Source organism: Callospermophilus lateralis, chromosome 2 (assembly GCF_048772815.1).
Source record: "Callospermophilus lateralis isolate mCalLat2 chromosome 2, mCalLat2.hap1, whole genome shotgun sequence".
Classification (NCBI taxonomy): Eukaryota; Metazoa; Chordata; class Mammalia; order Rodentia; family Sciuridae; genus Callospermophilus; species Callospermophilus lateralis.
Window position 1 is genome coordinate 189,188,447 of NC_135306.1, and position 19,576 is coordinate 189,208,022.

Sequence of the window (19,576 nt, forward strand, 5' to 3'; positions counted from 1 at the left end):
ACCGAGTTCTCTGTTTATCCACCTCATTGTTTCATAATCTCTCCTGGTTTTAGGGATCCTAGTCTTCCTTTTAAGCATGGAGATTTACTTTTCAAATTGGTCCATTCTTTCTTGTTCCTCAGGACTGAATTCCGCTTCGCTGGAGGAGGTGTGGCCTGGTTGGTCCTGTAACATGGTGATGCCGCCAGTTCTTAGTCTTTGGATGACTACTCTTCTCTGCCTTCTCTCCTGTCCTTAGTGATCTCATCCAGTCACGCGGGTTCAATCTGTGTCACCTCCAGATTCCCATGTCCAGCATACATGTCCTCTATTAATTCTGAACTTATGTATTCAACAGTCTACTCCATGTTTTCAGACGGTCTGTTCAGGGCTGGATTCTTTATCTTACCCCCAAATGCTTATCTAACTTTGGTCTTCTCATCTGAGCAGTTAATAGCAACTCCCTCCACCTAATTATTCAGGTCAAAAAACCCTGGACTCCTGTTAAAATGCAAATCAGATCATGTGATCCCTCTACTTAAAACTAGTGACCTAAAATAATGTAGAAAACCCTAAAAAGTAAAATTTTGAAAACCCTCCTCAACCTGGCTCGCCTCTCTGACCCTCCCCATGGCTTATTGACATTGGACCACATCAGCCTCCTCCTGTGTTCCAAAACTTAAAACCAGGCTCCTGCCCCAGGGCACCTGCCTCCGCTGTTCCCTTTGCCTGAGATACTCTTCCCCTGAGCAGCCGCTCCCCTCCCCTTCTCACCACATTTTTTCTTTGTAAAACCTCCTGGTCTTGATATTTTATTTCATCATTTATTTAATTATTTAGAGACATGGTCTCACTGTGTGGCACAGACTGTTCTCAAATTTATGGGCTCAAGCGATCCTCCTCCTTCAGCCTCCTGAGTGGCTGGGACGGCAGGTGCGCTGCACCACAGTCAGCTGTAGATCTTGATCTTCTGAATTGGGACATCCTCCTCCGCAATTTCCTAACCCCCTTTCCTGCCTTTCTTCTCTTCATGGTGCTCATTGGTCCCAGTCGACCCTATTTGTTCCTTTATTGTCTACCATTCTTGTTTTTATCAGCTTTTTCGCTGCTGTGACTAAGAGATCCGACAAAACAATTTTAGGGAAGAAAAGTTTATTTCAAGACTCACGGTTTCAGAAGTCTTAGTCCATCGAAGGCCGGCTCCATTCCTTGGGGCTCCAGATGAGGCAGGGCATCAGGGTGGAAAAGCAGCTCACATGACCATCAGAGAGCAGCAGAGCAGAGAGACACCACTGGCCAGATACAAATATTGACCCCATAGCCAAGCCCCCAACGAACCACCTCCTCTAGCCACACTCCACTTGCCTCCAGTTACCACCCAGTTAATCCCATCAGGGATTAATCAACTGATTACGGCAAAGCTATAATCCAATCATTTTCCTCCAAATCTTCTTGCATTGTTTCACATGTGAGCTTTTAGGGGACACCCCATCTAATCCATAACAATCCCCAAGATCAAAGAATGTAACATTTGCATCTGTTTTGTATCTCAATGTATCTCTGGGCCCTGGAATACAGTAGTTGTACAGAAAAATCTGTTGAAGGAAAGATGAGGAATGGAACCATCTTATGACCCAGCTGTACCTAAAGTCAGCATACCATAGTGATACATGCACCCCCACATTTATAGCAGCACAATTCACAATGGCCAAATTATGGAACCAGCCTAGGTGTCTGTCCACAGATGAGTGGATAAAGAAAATGTGATATATGTTCACAATGGAGCTTTACTTGGCCAGAAAAAAAAAAAAAGAAAGAAAGAAGGAAGGAAATGGGACATTTTCAGGAAAATAGATGGAACTGGAGAACATCAAGCTAAGCAAGATCAGCCAGACTCAGAAAGTCAAGGGTTGAATGTTTTCTCTTATATGCAGAATGTAGGGAGGGAAAAAAGAAAGATAAAGAGACCTCATGAAAACAGAAGAGAGATCAGTAGAGAAAGGGAATGGGGAGAGGGAAAAGGAGGTTAAGGTCAGAACGTGAGGCGTGATATTGACCACTGGATGCTGTGGGCACTTAGGAATATACCACAGTGGATCCCACTATTGTGCATAATTCTAACGCACCAATAAAAAGGTTTTAAAAATCTGTTGAAGGACTAAATAGATAAGTGAGTGAGTGGTATTGGACTTCTTTACATAGATTTTTGTCCTTATTTAGCACGAGTTAATGCCTAAAATAATTCCACAAGTTACGTGAGGTTGAGAACACCTTCCCAGGGGGCAGTTTTTGACATGGTCTCTGCTGAATTCCCTACAAGATGGACCGTGTTCTCACGTTAGCATCTCCACTGGACATTTCCACACTGTGTGGAGAGTGGGGATTAGGTCTGTGCCTTCCCACTGGCAGGAGGTGCCGCGTGCCATATTTACCTGGTGGACCAAGGTTCCCTGGTCTGTCTTACCCCTGGCCTCTGGCCTCACATTCAGCCCAGCTCCAGTCCCACCCATCTATGAAGCCAAATTCCTGTCCCTACATGGGGCCCAAGACCACAGCCCCTCAGGCCTGAAGGTGTTCTGAGGCCCCGTGACCATGCAGCTCCAGTTCCCACCCCACTGCTGGTTCCTGGAAATCTCTCTTTCCTGATATTCTGAGTTAGCTCTGTATTTTTGAGATATTGGGCCCTGCTTTGGGACAAGCTGAAGGTGCAGGTGCGAGATTCCCGTTCGTGTTCCATATGTCATGGCATCTGGAAGTCTGGAGAGGCCTGGTCTCCTCGACATGTGACCTTTCTCCTGGAATCTGGAATCCTCCCCTGTGGGGGCGCGGACCTGTGTGGGAAGCACCGCTCCTGACAGACATGAACGAGATCCACCGCGAAGACAGAAATAGAAGGTATTGAGATGATCTCGCTTAAGAGCAGTCTCCTAATTTGTCTAAAGTTCACCTCCTCCAGAGTCACAGCCCTCCAACCCCAAAATCTCTGCAGACACCTATCACAGAAAGCCTGACTTCTCTGGAAATGTCTAGCTCCTTTGGGGAGTGTCTCTTTTATTATTTGAAAATGGGCCTGGAGTTAGTTGGGGTTCTCCAGAGTAACAGTAGGACTCGTGCACACAAACACACCTAAAAACCTATATATATAATTTATTATAAGAAATTGGCTCATGTAATTATGGAGATTTAGAAGTCCCACGATCTGCTGTCTGCAAGCTGGAGGCCCAGAAAACTGGTGGTAAGTTTGGAAGCCTCTGAGCCCAGGAATCTAGGTGTAGATTTCAGCCTGGGTCAGAACACAGGAGCAGTGAGGATGGTAAACACCTGCTCCCAGATGAGGTAGAGGGGATCCCACCTGTCCCTGCTTTCTGTCCTGTGTGGGCCCTCCCAAGGCTGGAGGCTCTGTGCCCACGTCCGGAAAGCCCCCCCCTGGCTCAGTTCACCTGTTCCAACGCTAATCTCCTCCAGAAACACTGTCACAGACACACACAGAAATAACGTTCATTAACCCAGATATCATAACATGATCCATCATCAGCTCAAATCCTTTTGAAATTAAGGCCCAGCCGGACCCTTAGCACAGACCGACGTCATAAAAATGGCCGATGGGAGCCTGGGGCTTCTCCACCGAACTCTGTCCAAGAGGGGAGGATGGTGCCACAGAGAGGGGCTTCCATGCAGCCAGGCCAGTGGGCCTCCAGGACCTGATCAGGCACTGGATGCAACTCTGACCATTGCTCTTCATCTCCTGCAGGGGGCAGTAAACACCAGGCTGAGGAGCTGAGCCGGACCCAGGGAATAGCATCCCTGGCGGGTGTGTCTGTGGACACTGAGGCTCACAAGCAGGGGCACTCCGAGCTCCCTGCTGTGTGCAGACACCAGGATGCTCAGAACTGCTGGCTGCAGAGGATGGAGAGGTGATAGGAGAGGCCGTCAGAACCCCTAAACCTGCACTGTCCTGTGCGGCAGCCGCTAACCACATCTGCCTCCTGGCATTTACACTTACACTCATCAAAATGGAATAACATTTAAAATTCAGCTCCTCGGTTGCACTGGACAACTTTCAAGTGCTCAGCTGCCACAGAGGCTGCTGTAGGCTGCCACAATGCTGAGGTGAGACATCAGGAAGTCCCTGGGATCGTCCTGGTCTGGGCAAGTCCACCCCAGCCCAAATGCACCACCACCTCTGGGTGCGCCACCAAGTAGGGCCTGAAACACAACTCATCCCAGAGAAGGTCAGTTCAGAAGGTCCGAAAGGATGGGCCCCTTGAAGTCACCCTCTCCTTAGCTCCCTCTTGAGAAATAATTATTGCTGAAGAGAACTTGGGGTTCAGATGAAACTGGGTGTGAAATGGGACAAGCCCTGGTTCCCTTGGCTCAGAGACAATTTGGAGGTGTGCTGAGCGCCTGCAGCAGGTCCCCCTTGGGCCTCTGTGCCTTTGACTGTGCCGTCACCTCTGCCCTGGGCGCCTTCCCCTTCGCATCTTCTTATCCAACAGTGAGCACTGTGCCAAGTCCTGTGGGGCTTGCTCACCTCCCTGGCACCCACAGGTGCATGCCCAAGGCTGATGGCACGCAGGCAGGGACTCTGGCTATTGAAGCACTTTTGGCCTTTGCTCAGGCAGACAGTGCCAACGAGCCAATGTCCCCAGGAGCAGCCGCCAACAAATGAGGTGTGGGTGGACAGACGCACCTTGAGCAGGATCACTCTTGAGGTGTGTTCTCCACTTCCTCCCAGAGTCCCACGGTGGATTGGCTTTGGTGGCCCTGGTAGGGAACTGGCCCGACAGGACATCCTTCCCTGCTCCCTCCACAGCCCTGTCTCACTCCCTTCCTTACCAGTGTGTCTTCTGGCACTTCCCAAATAAACAGCATGCACAGATCTTAGAGCCACTTCTGGGGCGCCCAAGCCAAGACATGGGCGGCTGCTGTGCGTCACACTCAGTGGTCAGCACGGAGGAAAGGAGACCTTTAAACACCCGCGAACCCAGTTCCTCCCTGGAGAGTTGGCAGCACACTGCGTGAAGCAGGAGGGAAAGAGGAGATCAGCAGACCTGGGTGAGCAGCCCTGGGTTGGGGCCAGGAAGGGTGCAAGGAGCCCCACGCAAGACACTGGCAGAGCCTGGGTGGGAGAGGGCGGGGACGATTCAAGGGAGGAAGGCGCTTGTTCAGGGAATGCTGACAGATGGGGGCAGGAGCGCCAACAGAAGCTCCCTGCAGACAGTGCCAAGGAGCCACAGTCCTTCAGGCTGGGACAGTACGACTGGACTTGCATTCACATAGACCCCTGTGGCAGGGAGGTGGACAGGGGACTAGAGTGGAAGCCAGGTGCCCACCCAGGAGGCTGGTGCGGGAACGCTGATAAGGAGAGTTGCCAGGACCTGGTCATCACTTAGCCACAGGGGCCAAGGGAGACTGGGCTTCAGGCTGCCCCCCAGGTTTCTGGCTTAGGACACTGGGGGCTGCTGGTGCCATTCCCAGCAACACAAACCCAGGAGGAGGAGTGGGTTTGAGGGAAGCTGATGATGGCTTTAATTTTGACCTTGATCTTGAGGTGCCTGTAGATCACTGGTTCTCACATGGTGGTCTCCAGACCAACAGCATCACGGGGAATGTGCAGAAATGCACATTCTCAGACTCCACTGAATCAGGAGCTCTGAGCAATCCCTGGGTTTTAATAAACCCTGACTTCTCTAAGAAGTAGTATCTGGGAAATGTGCAGCAATTGGCTCTCCAAGCAGAGCGGGCAGCCCTGACTTTCAGTGTTGGCCAATCCCTGAGGTGTCAAGAACCCCACATGGCAGATTTCAAGCTGCCCATCAGACATCACCAAACCTCCCAACGCAGAGTTAGGAAGACACATCCAAACGTCACACCTGTGTGCCTACGACCGCTGCTGGAGGCCAGCTGCATGAGCCCGTCTGGCAGCAGGTAGATGTGCGGGTCTAACACTCGAGAGAGAACCGGGGTGTAGAAAAGGTCTGGGAGACACCCATGCTGATACAGTGCCTGCGGGGAGACACAGGAGCGCAGGATCACACACGGAGAAAGGCCAGCCTTCACAGCACGGCAAGAACCGCCATGCCCCCAAAGAACCACAGCAGCAGAGAAGAGAGGGTCCCCACAGCCCGGGAAGGTCAGTGAAGCTCCTTGGAGAAAATGGCAGGGTCTTTAAACACAGGGAGGGAGCTGGGGAGGTAGAGAAGAGGGAGCCCAGTGTCCCCGGAGGAAGGAAAGGCCAGGTGGAGGCTGGTGGGAGGTGTGCACTGCACAGCGAGGGAAGGTGAGACCCAAGAAGCCAGGAAAGAAGGATCTTGACTCAGAGCTGAATGTCCTTTTGATCGTTTTTTTTAAATATACATTGGGGATTGAACCCACTTAACCACTGAGCCACATCCCCAGCCCTGCACTATATCTTTTCAATTAATTTTGTTCTGGGTAGGATTTCCCTCTCCTTCCCTATGACAACAAATTTCATGGCCTAGCCTTAATGGTGGAGTACTGCAGATAAAGGATGATGGAGAAAAAGCAAATTGTATAAAGGGAAAATGTTTTAGTCCACTTTGCATTGCTATAACAAAATACCTGAGGCTGCTAACTTACAAAGAAAGAAAAGGTTCATTTAGCTCACAGTCTGGAAGATTCAAAGTCCAGGGTGGGTAGGGGTCACTGATTTGACCTCTGATAAGGACAATGGATGGTGTCACTTCATGGCAGGAGAATGTGTTGGAGCAAATGGTCACATCTTCAACCACAACAGAGAAAAGGGAATGGGTAGGGCCAGGATTGCTCCTTTTTTTTTTTTTTTTTTTTTTTTTTGGTACCAGGGATTGAACTCAAGGGCACTGGACCACTGAGCCCCATCCCCAGCCCTGTTTTGTATTTTATTTTAGAGACAGGGTCTCACTGAGTTGCTTAGCACCTTGATTTTGCTGAGGCTGGCTTTGAACTAGTGTTCCTCCTGCCTCAGCCTCCCTGGTCACAGGAATCACAGGCGTGCACCACCATGCCCAGAAGGATTGCTCCTTTTATAACAATCCGTTGGAGAGAATTCTAACAATCCTCTTGAGAGTATTCAAGAAGTCCATGAGAACTAGCAAGAAGTGTCAGGGAACTACCTCATGCCCCTGTGACCTAATGACCTCCCACTAGGCCCTGCCTCCTGAAGAGCACACCCAGGGACCAAGCCTTTGCATATGGACATTCAAAATCCAAAGTCCAGCAGAACACATATCAGAAGCATTTTAGAACCATTTTCCTGGTTACATTTATCTGTTTGCTGGCGGTCTGCATTGATAAAATGGAAACTTGTTACGGGCAGGGCCCTCTCCTGCTCACAGCTGTCTGCCTCTCCTAGTGGAGTGCCTGGTTTGTGGTGGGTGCTCCATAAATGCTGGACAGGTGAAGGCGGGCACGGAATGATATAATCTGTATTTGAGTGTGTGCCTAATTGATGAAAGAAGATTGAGTTTAGAGACATGGAAACAAAGCCCGAGACTAAGGTTGTAGACCAAGGGAATGGCGGTGGTGGGGAAGAAGAGAGAGAGTTTCATTAAAAATAACTGAGGCACAGGGGCTGGGGTTGTGGCTCAGCGGTAGAGCGCTCGCCTAGCACGAGAGGGACCTGGGTTTGATTCTCAGCACAATATAAAAATAAAGGCATTGTGTGTGTCCATGTACAAAAAAATAAAAAGATTCTCTCTCTCTCTCTCTCTCTGTCCTTAAGAAAAAATAACTGAGGCACAGGGGCTGGGGTTCTGGCTCAGTGGTGGAGCACTTGCCTAGCATGTGTGAGGCACTGGGTTCGATCCTCAGCACCACATATAAATAAATGAAAAAATGAGGGTCCATCAACATCTAGAAAAATATTTTAAAAATAAATAACTGAGGCACAGATAGAAAAGGAAAAATCCAGACAAATAGGATTTCACAATATTAAAATTTTTTGTGCATGGAAAGATGTCCTCAACCAAGTAAAACAACAACCCATAGAGCAAGAGAAAATATTTGCAAATCACTTGTCTGGTAAAGGATTAACATCCAGAATACGTAAAGAACTTCTAAAATGGGGCTGGGGATGTGGCTCAAGTGGTAGCACGCTCGCCTGGCATGCAAGTGGCCCGGGTTTGATCCTCAGCACCACATACAAATAAGGATGTTGTGTTCACCGAAAAATAAAAAATAAAAAAAAAGAAATAAAAAAAGAACTTCTAAAACTTGACAACAAAAAACAGCTCCCCTAATTCAAAAATGGGCAAAGAACTGGAATAGGTAATTCTCTAAAGAAGACATCCAGCCAGTCACGGTGGGGCACACCTATCATCACAACAGCTCGGGAGGCTGAGGCAGGAGGATCAGAAGTTCAAGGCCAGCAACTTAGTGAGGCCCTAAGCAACTTAGCAAGACCCTGTCTGAAAATAAGAAATAAAAAGGGTTGGGGATGAGGCTCAATGGTAAAGTACCACTGGATTCAATCCCTGGTACCAAGAAAAGAAGAAGGAGAGGAAAAGACATACAAATGGTACATATAAACCCATGAAAAAATTGTTCAGTGTCAACTACCCACTAGAGAAATGTGAAGTGAAGCCACAATGGAACCGCACTTCACACCCACCAGGATGGCTGTGACAGAAGAACAGCGACGACAAAACCAGAAAACAAGCGCTGGTGAGGCACTGGGAACCTGGAGCCTTGTGTGTGATTGGCGGGAACCCAAAATGGTGGAAGTCAGTATGGCAGGTCCTCAGAAAACCAAATCCACCATTTGATACAGCGATCCCCCTTCTGGAATTACGTTTCCAAAAAAATGGAAAGCAGAGCCTCCAATAGATCCGTGAACACGGGCCAAAAGGTGAAAGCGACGCAAGTGTCCCTTGACAGACGGGTGAATGCACAACATGTGACAGATCCACGCTGTAAAATGCCACTCGACCTGCCAGAGGACCGGGATCCTGACACGTGGTAGGACGGGGATGGACTTTGAAGGTGTTATGCTGAGTGACAGAGGCCAACCCCAAGGAACAGAAACGGCCTGATTCAACCTAGAGGAGGATGGTCAAAACCCTGGACAGAGAAAGCAGACCAGATGTTCGCCAGGGCAGGAAGGGAGGTGGGGGGGGGGTCCCTGCTCATGCCCACAGAGCTCCAGTGTGGAACGATGGAGACGTGGAAGAATGGCAGGGAAGACGGGGAGTGCGATGGGTGCCCAAGAGAAATCTGCTTAGTGCCACTGAGCTGATGCTTGCAAATGGCTGAGACAGTGAGTCTTATGTTATATGCATTTTCCCACAAGAGACGGCACAGCAGAGACAGAGAGGAGAGGGGAGGGAAAGAAGGAGGGAGGGTCAGTCAAGAGAAGGGAGGACCCGTCAAGAGGACTTCCCACCCACTGACTCTGCAGTGAAGGAACCGGAAACGTCTAGAATGAGTCCCATGTTTGGGGCTCATCGGGGAAGGAGATGGAGCCATTTGGTGCGAAAAAACATCTTCCAGGGAAATTCAGGTTTGGGGTTAAAGTGGTTCTGTTTCCGACAGGCTGAGTCGGAGGTGCCCTGGGCTCCCACGTGGTGAGGTGTGGGAGCAGCCTCCAAGGAGACAGGGGTTTAGAGCTGTCCACATCTCGGGGCGGGTGAAGTCAGGGGGCTGAGGAAAGGGCTGAACAAGAGTGAAGGAAGTGAGAAGCAGCCGTGGCCAAGCAGTGTCCCCCCACCCTGTGCCTCCTGGAGGACGCCTCCCCGTCCATCCAGAGTCACAGCCTCTCTGTCTGCTTCTCCAGGAAGCCCCCTCTTCACCAAGCAGAGCGGAATGTTCTCTCCTCCGGGTTCCCATGATGCCTTGTTCTCACTTTGGCTGTCATACCTGTCACGTGGCTGTTATCATGTGCTCACAGGTCTGTCCACCCCTCTCCCCCAGCTCCCAGGACCCCTAGACTTCAGGGCAAAGTACTAGTCATCTCGAGTCCCCGGTGCCTGGCACAGTGTTCACTGAAAGTGCACTGGGCGAATGAATGATCAAAGGATAATTCTCTCCCAGGCTCGTGACATTATCTGCATTTCTTTAATAGCTCTAACTTTCTCGGCCCCTCATCTGATCCCTTCTGTGACACTTTAATCATATTCTACCTTCTCCATATTTATAGTCTTACATCATCTTCTCTGTTGGACACCAAACTTCTTATGGACATGTAACTTGCCATAGTGCCTTGAACTTACGGTAGGTGGTAGGTGCTCAGTGATAGTCACTGGATAATGAGCAAAATTCCTTTATAAGAAGCTCCTGGCCTTCCAGATAACTTGTAAAGGGAAATACATTGAAATCTCTAGTAAAGGGCCTTTGCATCAGTTAGCTATCACTGTGTAACAAATAACCCCAAAACCCAGTGTCTTGAAACAGTAGTCATGTATTATCAGATCTTGCCCTTTTCAGGGCTGACAAGTTGTATGCTGAACGAAGCTGGGCTTGAATGGGATGAAGGGAGGAAGGGACAGGGTTCTGTTGATCTCACCTGTGGCTTCTGCCTCTGGTGATTTTGGTCAGGGGTGCTTCTCCAGGCTTGGCATCCTAGTTGGAGTAACTTTACTGACATATCTCTCATCCTCTTCTAGAGTTCAGCAAGCTAGCCCAGAATATTCTTCTCAAGGCAACAGCAGGGGCTCTAGAGAATCACTCAAGCTGAAATCATTTGAGCTCTTTTTAGGATTCGGCTCTTCTCCTATGTCTGTTAATATCCTACGGCAACAGGTGTGGCTACTGAGGAGTGGAAAACTGGGGCCATTAGCCCAGTCTGCCCCTGCAGAGGGCTGGACAAACAGGATACTGGCTTTGCGCTCTCTGTCCACCCCAGAGGGCCTTGTCATTTTGGGGGTGAGCTTCCGAGGTGTCACTTCCTTGGTGAACTTAGTGCTCTCTGTTGTAACGTGTCCCTCAGGCCCTGCTGCTGTGGTTTGTGGATTCATCCCTCTATTGCCCCGGGAGCTCCTGCCTTGTTCTTCAGGGTCCCAGAGTGGATGTCAACAGCTGTCTCTTGAGTGCCCTCCGGTGGCACGTTCCGTCCTCCCCCTCCCTCTGCACCTTCTTTTGACCCTTTGCCTCCTCTCCTGGGCCTTGCTGGGTAGGCTGACGCGTTCACAACTCAGTGTCGCCACGTCACGTGGCCGACTCTCCACTAACCTATTTCAGACCCCGGAAAGGAGTCATCTCGAAAGGTCAGACTTTTATGTGCTCTGGGTTCTGAAGGAAGTTTCCAGAACTCTTGAAGTAATGCCATCTGAACACTCTTGAGGGTGACAGATCTGTGCCTTGTTAAGGTGGATGGAATTTTTGGAAACAGATAACAGTCATCTGGATCCAGAGACGAAGGTGGGTGATCAAGCTGGGTCAGACTGGGGACAAAAATGAAACGTGGTTGGGAGGAAATAAGCCCGAGATTCTTTCATAGTTTTAAATCTGTCCCTGAAGACAGCCGGAAGGAGGCCCTGAGGGAAGCGAAGACAACGTAGGTCTGCCCCCTCCCCCCGGGGTGTCTGTTGTGAAGTGGCCCAGACGCCGCTGGACTAGAACATTCTGATCTCATCTGCTTTAGCTGAGAGGCTCAGTCTTTTGAATCCTTTGAGCATCTGATGAAAGCACTCACCGTCCAGAAAGACGCTCATGAGCCCCTAGTCAGCTCATAGTCTGGGGAGCCCATGGGTCCCAGGATAATGAGCAGATTCAAGGTCCTGGAGACCCATAATGTGGTTTGCTTGTTTCTTGGTTTCTGCCCACACACACCGTGAGGAGCCCAGCACAGGCCAGGGCAGTAACCTAACAAGTCTCCAGAAACAGTGCTCGTGTGATCTTCTTGGCTGGGAGGTGACCTTCGCGGGTGAGCCTGCTGGGCCAGTGCCTCTCTCAGGCCCCTCTCCACTCAGCCCTGCTTGGGAAGAAGCAGGAAAGAGCCTGGGGGTTCCCATCCAACTCAGAGGGACAGGCAAAGAACAACCTTTACTTTGGGCACACAAGGACAAGGCCAGGCCAGCTCAGAGCCTGGGGGCGTCTCCCTTCGGGCTCAGAGGCAGCCTGTTTGCTGTGAGCCGCAGCCAAGGGCACCGGACGGGGGACTGCAGGCCATGAGGCCTCGCAGCCACAAGAGGGAGCCCTGTGCTCCGAAAGGACCAGAAGTCTGGCTGTGATCTGTCTCCTGCCTTCATCCCCCCAACACCCACGCAAGCTCCCGGATCCCGGTGTTGGTGTTGATGGTGGAGGTGGGCGGTAGGGCGGGTGCAGGGTTCAGGTGGCCACCACTGAACCGGTTCTCGCTGCCTGGGTAGAGGTGCATTGGGCAGAAGGCCCAGGACACCCTTGGGCCGGGGGTGCCCATCCCTATGCCTCTGAGCTGGCAGTTGTTAAAGCACTCTCCATCCCTTCTTGACTTTCTGTTTCTTTGTGGCCAAAGTGAGAGGATCGAGATAGGCAAAGGACACCTAGAACTGTCCCTTCTCAAAGCAACCCCATCATCACGATGTGTGGGGTGTCCTTCCCAGGACCTTAACAGACTGGTCCTCAAGAGGCTGGTGAGCAACAGGAGAACCTTCAGGAAGAATGGGCCTGAGTGTGTTGTCGGGGTGTCCAGAGGCACCTCCAGAGTCCTGAGCCACAGTTGCCTGAAGGGAGAAGTGGGCTGGGCTGGTCAGGGGAAGGAAGAACCTGCCAGCTGACCCGCTCTGTGCCCTCAGGGGGACAGGATGTCGCCTTTATTCAACCGAACATCCCCTGGTTGGTGTTATTCCTGCATTACAGCTGAGCAAAATGGCTTTGAGGGATGAAACCGGGCCTTGCAGTAAGTCAGGGCCAACTTCCCCGGAAGCAGGAACTTACAACCCCCCAGGGCCTCCCGGCTCTCAGCCCCTGAGGGCACAGCCTTCCCCTGACCACCCCAGCTCTGCACCCACCGCCTGGACCGACAGTATCCACACACCCCACAGGTCTCGGGACCAGCCCAAGCTTACAGCTCCTGTGCAGAGAGCACCAAGTCCTGATTTCCCAGTCACTGCCCCTAATCAGCCCTCAGGAGGCCCGGGAGTAGGCGTAGGCAAGAGGGGAAGTTTCTCATCAGACCCAGGAGTGCGGTGTCCACTGCTGGTCAGCAGGGTCTCCACACCAGGGCCTCTCTCAGTGGCTCTGGAGAATGGGCCAACAGAGACTGTGTTCTGCTCTGGAAAGAGGCCCCCCTGCTGCCCTTCCTTGGGGGACAGGCAGTTCTGAGAACAGAGCACCCCCTCTGTTCCCACCTCCCTTTCTTAAGACACCTCTGCCCAGACTCAGCCTAGAGGCCCAGGGGGAGGCTTCGATTGGTTGCCAGGGCAACGGCTCCATTGTTCCTGCCGCAGTTTAGCGCCAGGCCCCCTCAGTCCCTGGACCGGCTCTCCCTACCATTCTTGAGCCACTGGAGCTACAGGACCCCCATTCTTCTCCTCAATGCCTCTTTGTCACCTCGGGATGCAGAGGAGGGGGAGACAGGCTGAGTGGTCACCATGCCAACATCACACTGCCCACATCCCTGAGGGGGAGGGGAAGGGAGGGACCAGGGAGATGTTCAGTAGTCTGGGGAGCAGTTGGTGTATCCCTTGGGTCACCCGCTGCAGGGCCAGCCACAAGCCTTAGGGTCCGCTCTGGGGGAGGATTTTTTTTTCTAGGTTTTTGGCCCAATTTGCTTCATTTGTGCTTGGTTAAATGAAGCCTGAATTTCTCTTGCCTGTCTTGAATTTCCAAGCAGCAGGTAGGAGCCTGGTATGGGAGAAGAGCCAGGCTATGTGCACCTGAGCTGGGCCACAGGGCCTCACCCCTCACCCGTTCGCTCACTCCGACTCTCATTCCTTCAGCAGCATTCACCCAGAGGACTCAGGACCACCTGGCCTGCTAAACGCTACTAGAACCTCATTACACCTGTGGAAACGTCTGCAAAAGCTAAATAGTCCACCATGCGTCAGGCACTGAGTGTCAGAGGTAGGAGTCAGTCCAGGGTCTGCCTGGCTCCAACACCCCTGCTGTAAAGCGGAGAAGAGATCACGTTCTCCCCACTATCGACAGCATCTTGACTACAGCTGTAATAAGTAGATTGATTATTGACTAAAAATAAAGCCCTCATGAGGAACATAAGGGCAGGGTGTCTTGCACACTGCAGCTGCTTGGTAAGTATTGCAAGGAGGGAAGGGCTCTGTGTTTCGGGTAACCACATAGTGCATCAGGGCGGACACCCGGCGGACAGCCCTTCACTCGTTCATTCATTTGTACACCCAGTTAGTGAGCACCAATGACTTCCATGTGCCAGACACCAGGCCAGGAACTGGAGGCATAAGGAGAACGAGATAGATCCGGTTCCGTGTTTGGAGTGAGAAGCCGACAGGTGAACTGCCCATTCCAAGGCACAGGGGTGAGAGCTAGTCTGGGGGCTGCAAGCGGTCCCTTCCCCTGGTGTCTGTGACTGAGTTAAAGTCAGAACCCCCTCAGGCTGGCCTCCATGGCGTTTCTCAAGGTCTGAATCACTGATCCACACACTGTCAGAGCTGGATCATGAAATTCTTCCAGTTGGTTCCTACCTATTTTTGGTGGGTCCCCGTCCCACCATCACCCATTGTGCCATATCTACGTGCCGCCTGCTGTTATTTAACTGATTTTTTTTCTTTATATTGACTCACTCTTGAGCTCTTTTAAAAATTAACTTTACATCCACAGCATGTATTTTATGTCATAAAATGCATTCATTGTAAACAGAACTACGTTTTGAGATCTAAGGTGATACAGGCGCTGCCATGGACCCTGTCACTCCAAGGCTCAATCTCCTTAGTTAAAAAGGAAATTAGTGACTTGCAGATGAGGACCGTGCTCTTCTGGGGTTGGTAAAGGATCCAAGATGGCGGGTGGCAAACTTGCTCTGAAAACTATTGATTGGGTAGACCCAGTCAATAGATTGGGGAGATCATTCCCCCAAACTAAGAGGCTACGGCTAACTCCCCTAAAGTCCTGGAATGAGACCCTCACCTCCAGGTTGGCTACTCTACCTGAGACACCACCAGCTACTGACTGGGCTTGCCACATGACCATAGAGGCCAACGTGGGCTTGGTGGATGACTGAAAAGCAGCTTAATCCCTGAAGGTCCCTGTGCCAGAGGATAAAGGTGCTGGTCCGACGGGTGCTGCAGAAAAGGGAGTTGGACAAAGTTGTGTCTCTCTCAAAGGCCAGCACTGAGGAACCCCAGAAAGAGCTAAAGAAAGGAGGAAGGTAATTCCCTTTGTTCAGATGACCACTGAGGACTTGAAGAGGTCTTCCCAGAAACCACATGAGACAGGAAGAAGGATCCCTATTGGCCTCACCAGCCCACTGAGAATTTATAAAATCGAACCAAGGAGGAAGCTCTGGCCCTTGCATTACAAACTCTGGACATTAAAAATAATTATATGGTTTTAAAAGAGGGAAATCAGCGAGTGCTAGTGAGGTGTAGAACCTGACAGACACCAAACTGATTTTTTTTTTTCATTGACTTAGAAAGCCTGGAAGAGAGTTTTAACTGTTCTTGGTGGACCACTGAATGTTATGCAGGGGCTGCCACCCAAGAGCCACCTAACATCCTCTCAGGAGCCTACACGGTGACACCAACACGGAGAAACGCTGATGAGTCCTGATCCCTCCCTGCACAGGTAACTGTCCCTCCAGAACACAAGTCATGCATGGTTTGTGGTATGGTCCTCTGTCCTGCCACAGGTCCCTTGCTGTAATCATGACATTGCCACGGGCTCCGCTAACATCCCTTCTCCCCACCCCACCTGCACCTCCACATCATCACTGCTTGGACTCCCCCTTCTGCACCTCCACTCAGTCAGCTGGTCTCCACTCCAGAGGGGAGCCCCCAGGGCAGGGGGAGCCCCCAGGGCAGAGATTCCCAGCCTTGCCTTTGTGCAAGGCTCAGCAGGGCCTCAGTCACCACAATGACTCACTGGCCGCCTCCTGGATTCTCCTGTTGGTCGGCTTTTGACATTTTCCCTTCTAAGCACCTTATAAGAGAAAAACAAGCTGGATAGCATTCTGCACAGAGGAGGTAAGATCTACGTCTGCAAATCCTGACCCTCTCCCAGCCCTGTTCCTCTCTCTCTCTCTCTCTCTCTCTCTCACACACACACACACACACACACACACATACTCACACACAAACCTGTTACCAGTGCCTCCGAGTCCACCATTAGGGCTTCATTCTTTCATGAAGTATTATTTCAGCTAAAATAAAAAGCAAATTAAGAAAGGAATTTACTTATCATGCATTCTGATTCCATTTATGTGAAATGTCCAAAACAGGCTAACATATAGAGACAGAAAGTAGATTAGTGGTTTCCTAGAGCCAGGGGCGATGGGGATTGGGGGTGGTGGCCGAAGAATATGGGAGTTTTTATTTTGCTTTGCATGAGGTGATTGAAATGTTCTATAATTGATTGTAGTGATGGTTGCACAAATATGTGAATATTCTCCAAAACCACTGAATTGTACCATCTAAATGGGTGAATCGTATGGTATGTGAGATATCTTGATGCAGCTGTTACCAAAAGACAAGGTGGGACAGGAGGAGAAGGGAAAGGAAGGGACTGCCCCCTCTCTTGGCCACCCATCCCCCGTCAACCCATCTTCTATTCTTCCACTGATCACTTCCTTTAACCATAATCAGGGCTCACAGTGCTATGTGTTTGACAAGCATTCTTCATGTAGTTCCTTGGGAGGTCACTTATTCACAAAGCTCACAAACAGAGGTGCTGAAGTTTGAGGTGTGGGGTGTTTCTGGCCTTCACATACTACTCCCAGTCTCTTCGGCCAACATCTCCTTAGGAAACCAGGCCCTCCGTGGATATCACCACCTACCACCTGGAGCCCCATGTTATCAACCAGCCCCCAGGATCCCCTCCAAACCAAACTCCCTTTGTACTATGCTCACCTGCGTGGGTCCAGGGGGAATATAGAGACGGTGGAGGAAGTCACTACTTCAACCCTCCACGAGGATTTAAAAGTAAGGTAACAAGCACAGGGTTTGAAATTCATGACTCGAGATCTGAAGAACCAGGGACTTCCTATTACTGTCCTAAAAGAGCATCCTGTGATTGCCCTAAAATAATACTTGATCCCAGAGCTAGTGAGCTGATGTTGCCAAAAATCAGGTGTAGATTTTTATCCTACAGGTTGCTGGCAGCCTAAGTTGAATTCACAGCCTTACCCGACTTCTTATGTGAGAGTGATTAGAAAGGGCCAAGTCCCCAAACTCAGAACAGCAGTATTTAGGAGAACTCAGTTAAATCTGAAACCTCCAGAGCTCCACCAAGCTCTTCTCACCAGTAGAAACCACCCCACCCCACCTAACAAGGCCGATCCCACCTTGCCTGAAGACGTCACGGCTCTTCTCTGCCCCCAGTACCTCACTCATCCTCCACATCCATGCTGAAGACAGTCTCCGTGTCCAGGGAGCCACTTGTCAAGCTGTACCCCGGAGATGCTTACATGCCAAAACAGACCAATTTATATATGGATGAAAACCCGGAGCACAGGCAGGAGGAGGAGAAAGAGAGGGAAGGACACCGGTTTCCCTTGAGTACTACCATTGCAGGATAATGGGTATGCTGGGGATGATGGTGAAAGATACCGGCCTGGAAATGTGTTCCTGGGGTTTAATGAGGATAATGAGATCCCAGCACTGGCTATGTAGTAACACTTAGTGGCCACAAGTGGACATAGGAGGCAGCAGGGCCAGAGTGTAGTCAGAACAGAGAGACACACAGGGATCTTTGGTGGCAGCTAATTGATCATGGGTACCAAGGATTAAAATATATGGGGCATGGCTTTAGGGACCTTCTTTTTTTAAATATTTTTGTTGTTGTTGTTTTAGGTGGACACAATATCTTTATTTTACATTTATGTGGTGCTGAGGATCGAACCCAGTACCTCATGCATACTAGGTGAGCATTCTACCACTGGGCCACAATCCCAGCCCCTTTAGGGACCTTCCTAATGTGTAGAATAATAATAACGATGAACCCTAGAGATCTAGAGATCTGACACAGTCTGAGGACAGCAGAGCGTCTTAAGTCTTCACTAACTTCCCAGAGCTGTGTCAGGGGAAGAGAAAGTCTGTGTGTTCTGTAGCATATGACATTGTGAGTTTATTTTACACATCTTCCTCCCAACTCTCCCCCAAGGGAGTTGTGGCCATTTAGTGGAGGGACTGTGCACTGAGAAAAAAAAAAAAGAAATATCAGACTTTTCTGGGTTTATGGCTGACTGAGTTAATGCTGGTCAGGGAGTGAGTGGGAAATAAGAGGAGTCAGGAAATAGACTGAGTTTGCACCCAAACCATTTCATAGTGGCTCAAAGAGATTCATATCTCTGCTTCAGTTATTTCTCCAGGCCCTGAATGTACGGTCGGTAAGAACACATCTTTGGTAGGCTGAACCTCCACGTTGACTTCCTGGCCTGTGGCTTAAGGACTGTCACGATAGGAAGCACCAGCGAGAACTCCGGGTGAAGCCATTGCCTAATAAAGTAGTGACTCAATCACAGAGATTAGTGCCACCACAGAAGGCTTGGAAAATGCAATATTGGTGACTGTGTTAGTCAGCGTTTTGTCTTTGTGACCAAAATACCTGACAAGAATAACTTAGAGGAGGGAAAGTTTATTTTGGCTCACAGTTTCAGAGACTTAGTCCATGGTGGGCGGACGCCATTACTCTGGTCCCAAGTGAGGCGGAGTGTCATGGCCAAAGTGCTCAGTTCAAGGCAGGGTCAGGAAGCAGAGAGAGGGAAGAAGGAAGTGGTCTTGAGGAAGATGAATCCTTCCAGAGCATGTCCCCAGTGACCCACCACCTCCAGCCAAGCCCCACCTGCCTATAGGTACCACTTGGTTCAGTTAAACTAGGACAGACAATGAGTGTACGGTTCCCATAATCTAATCATTTCACCTCTGAATATTCTCACATTAACACAGGAGCTGTTGGGGGACACCTCCTAGCTAAACCATATCGGTGACCTGGGGTGCACAGGAACCAGTTCATAAAGTCTCATGAGAACTGTTATCATGAGATCTTAGCATTACCTCATGTTGTCCTTTGCATAGGAGGTGTCCCCCCAAAGTTCCTGTGTTAATGCAGGGATATTCAGACTTGGAACCATTGGATTCTGGAAGCTATGACCTCATCAGTCCACCCTAGTTGGTTAGGTAGGCGTAGGCACATGTTGTTGCTGTTGTTGTTTTATTAGAATTAAGGGAATAAAGGTGGGCATTAGTATATCATAAAGATTCAAAACCAAAATCTTTCCAGATTTATTTGTAGCTCGAATTTTGATTGTGGCTTAGGTTCTGCAAATGAATGTCCATACTTGACTTTGGAACAATGGCTCTTGTTTTAGTCAGCGTTTTTGTTGCTGCAACCAAAAACGCTTGTTGACAAGAACAAATTAGAGGAGGAAAAGTTTATTTGGGGGGGCTCACAACTTCAGAGGTCTCAGTCCATAGAAGGCCAGCTCCATTCCTTGGGGCACAAGGAGAGGCAGAGCATCGTGGCAGCAGTGTGTGTTTAGAGGAAAGCAGCTGGG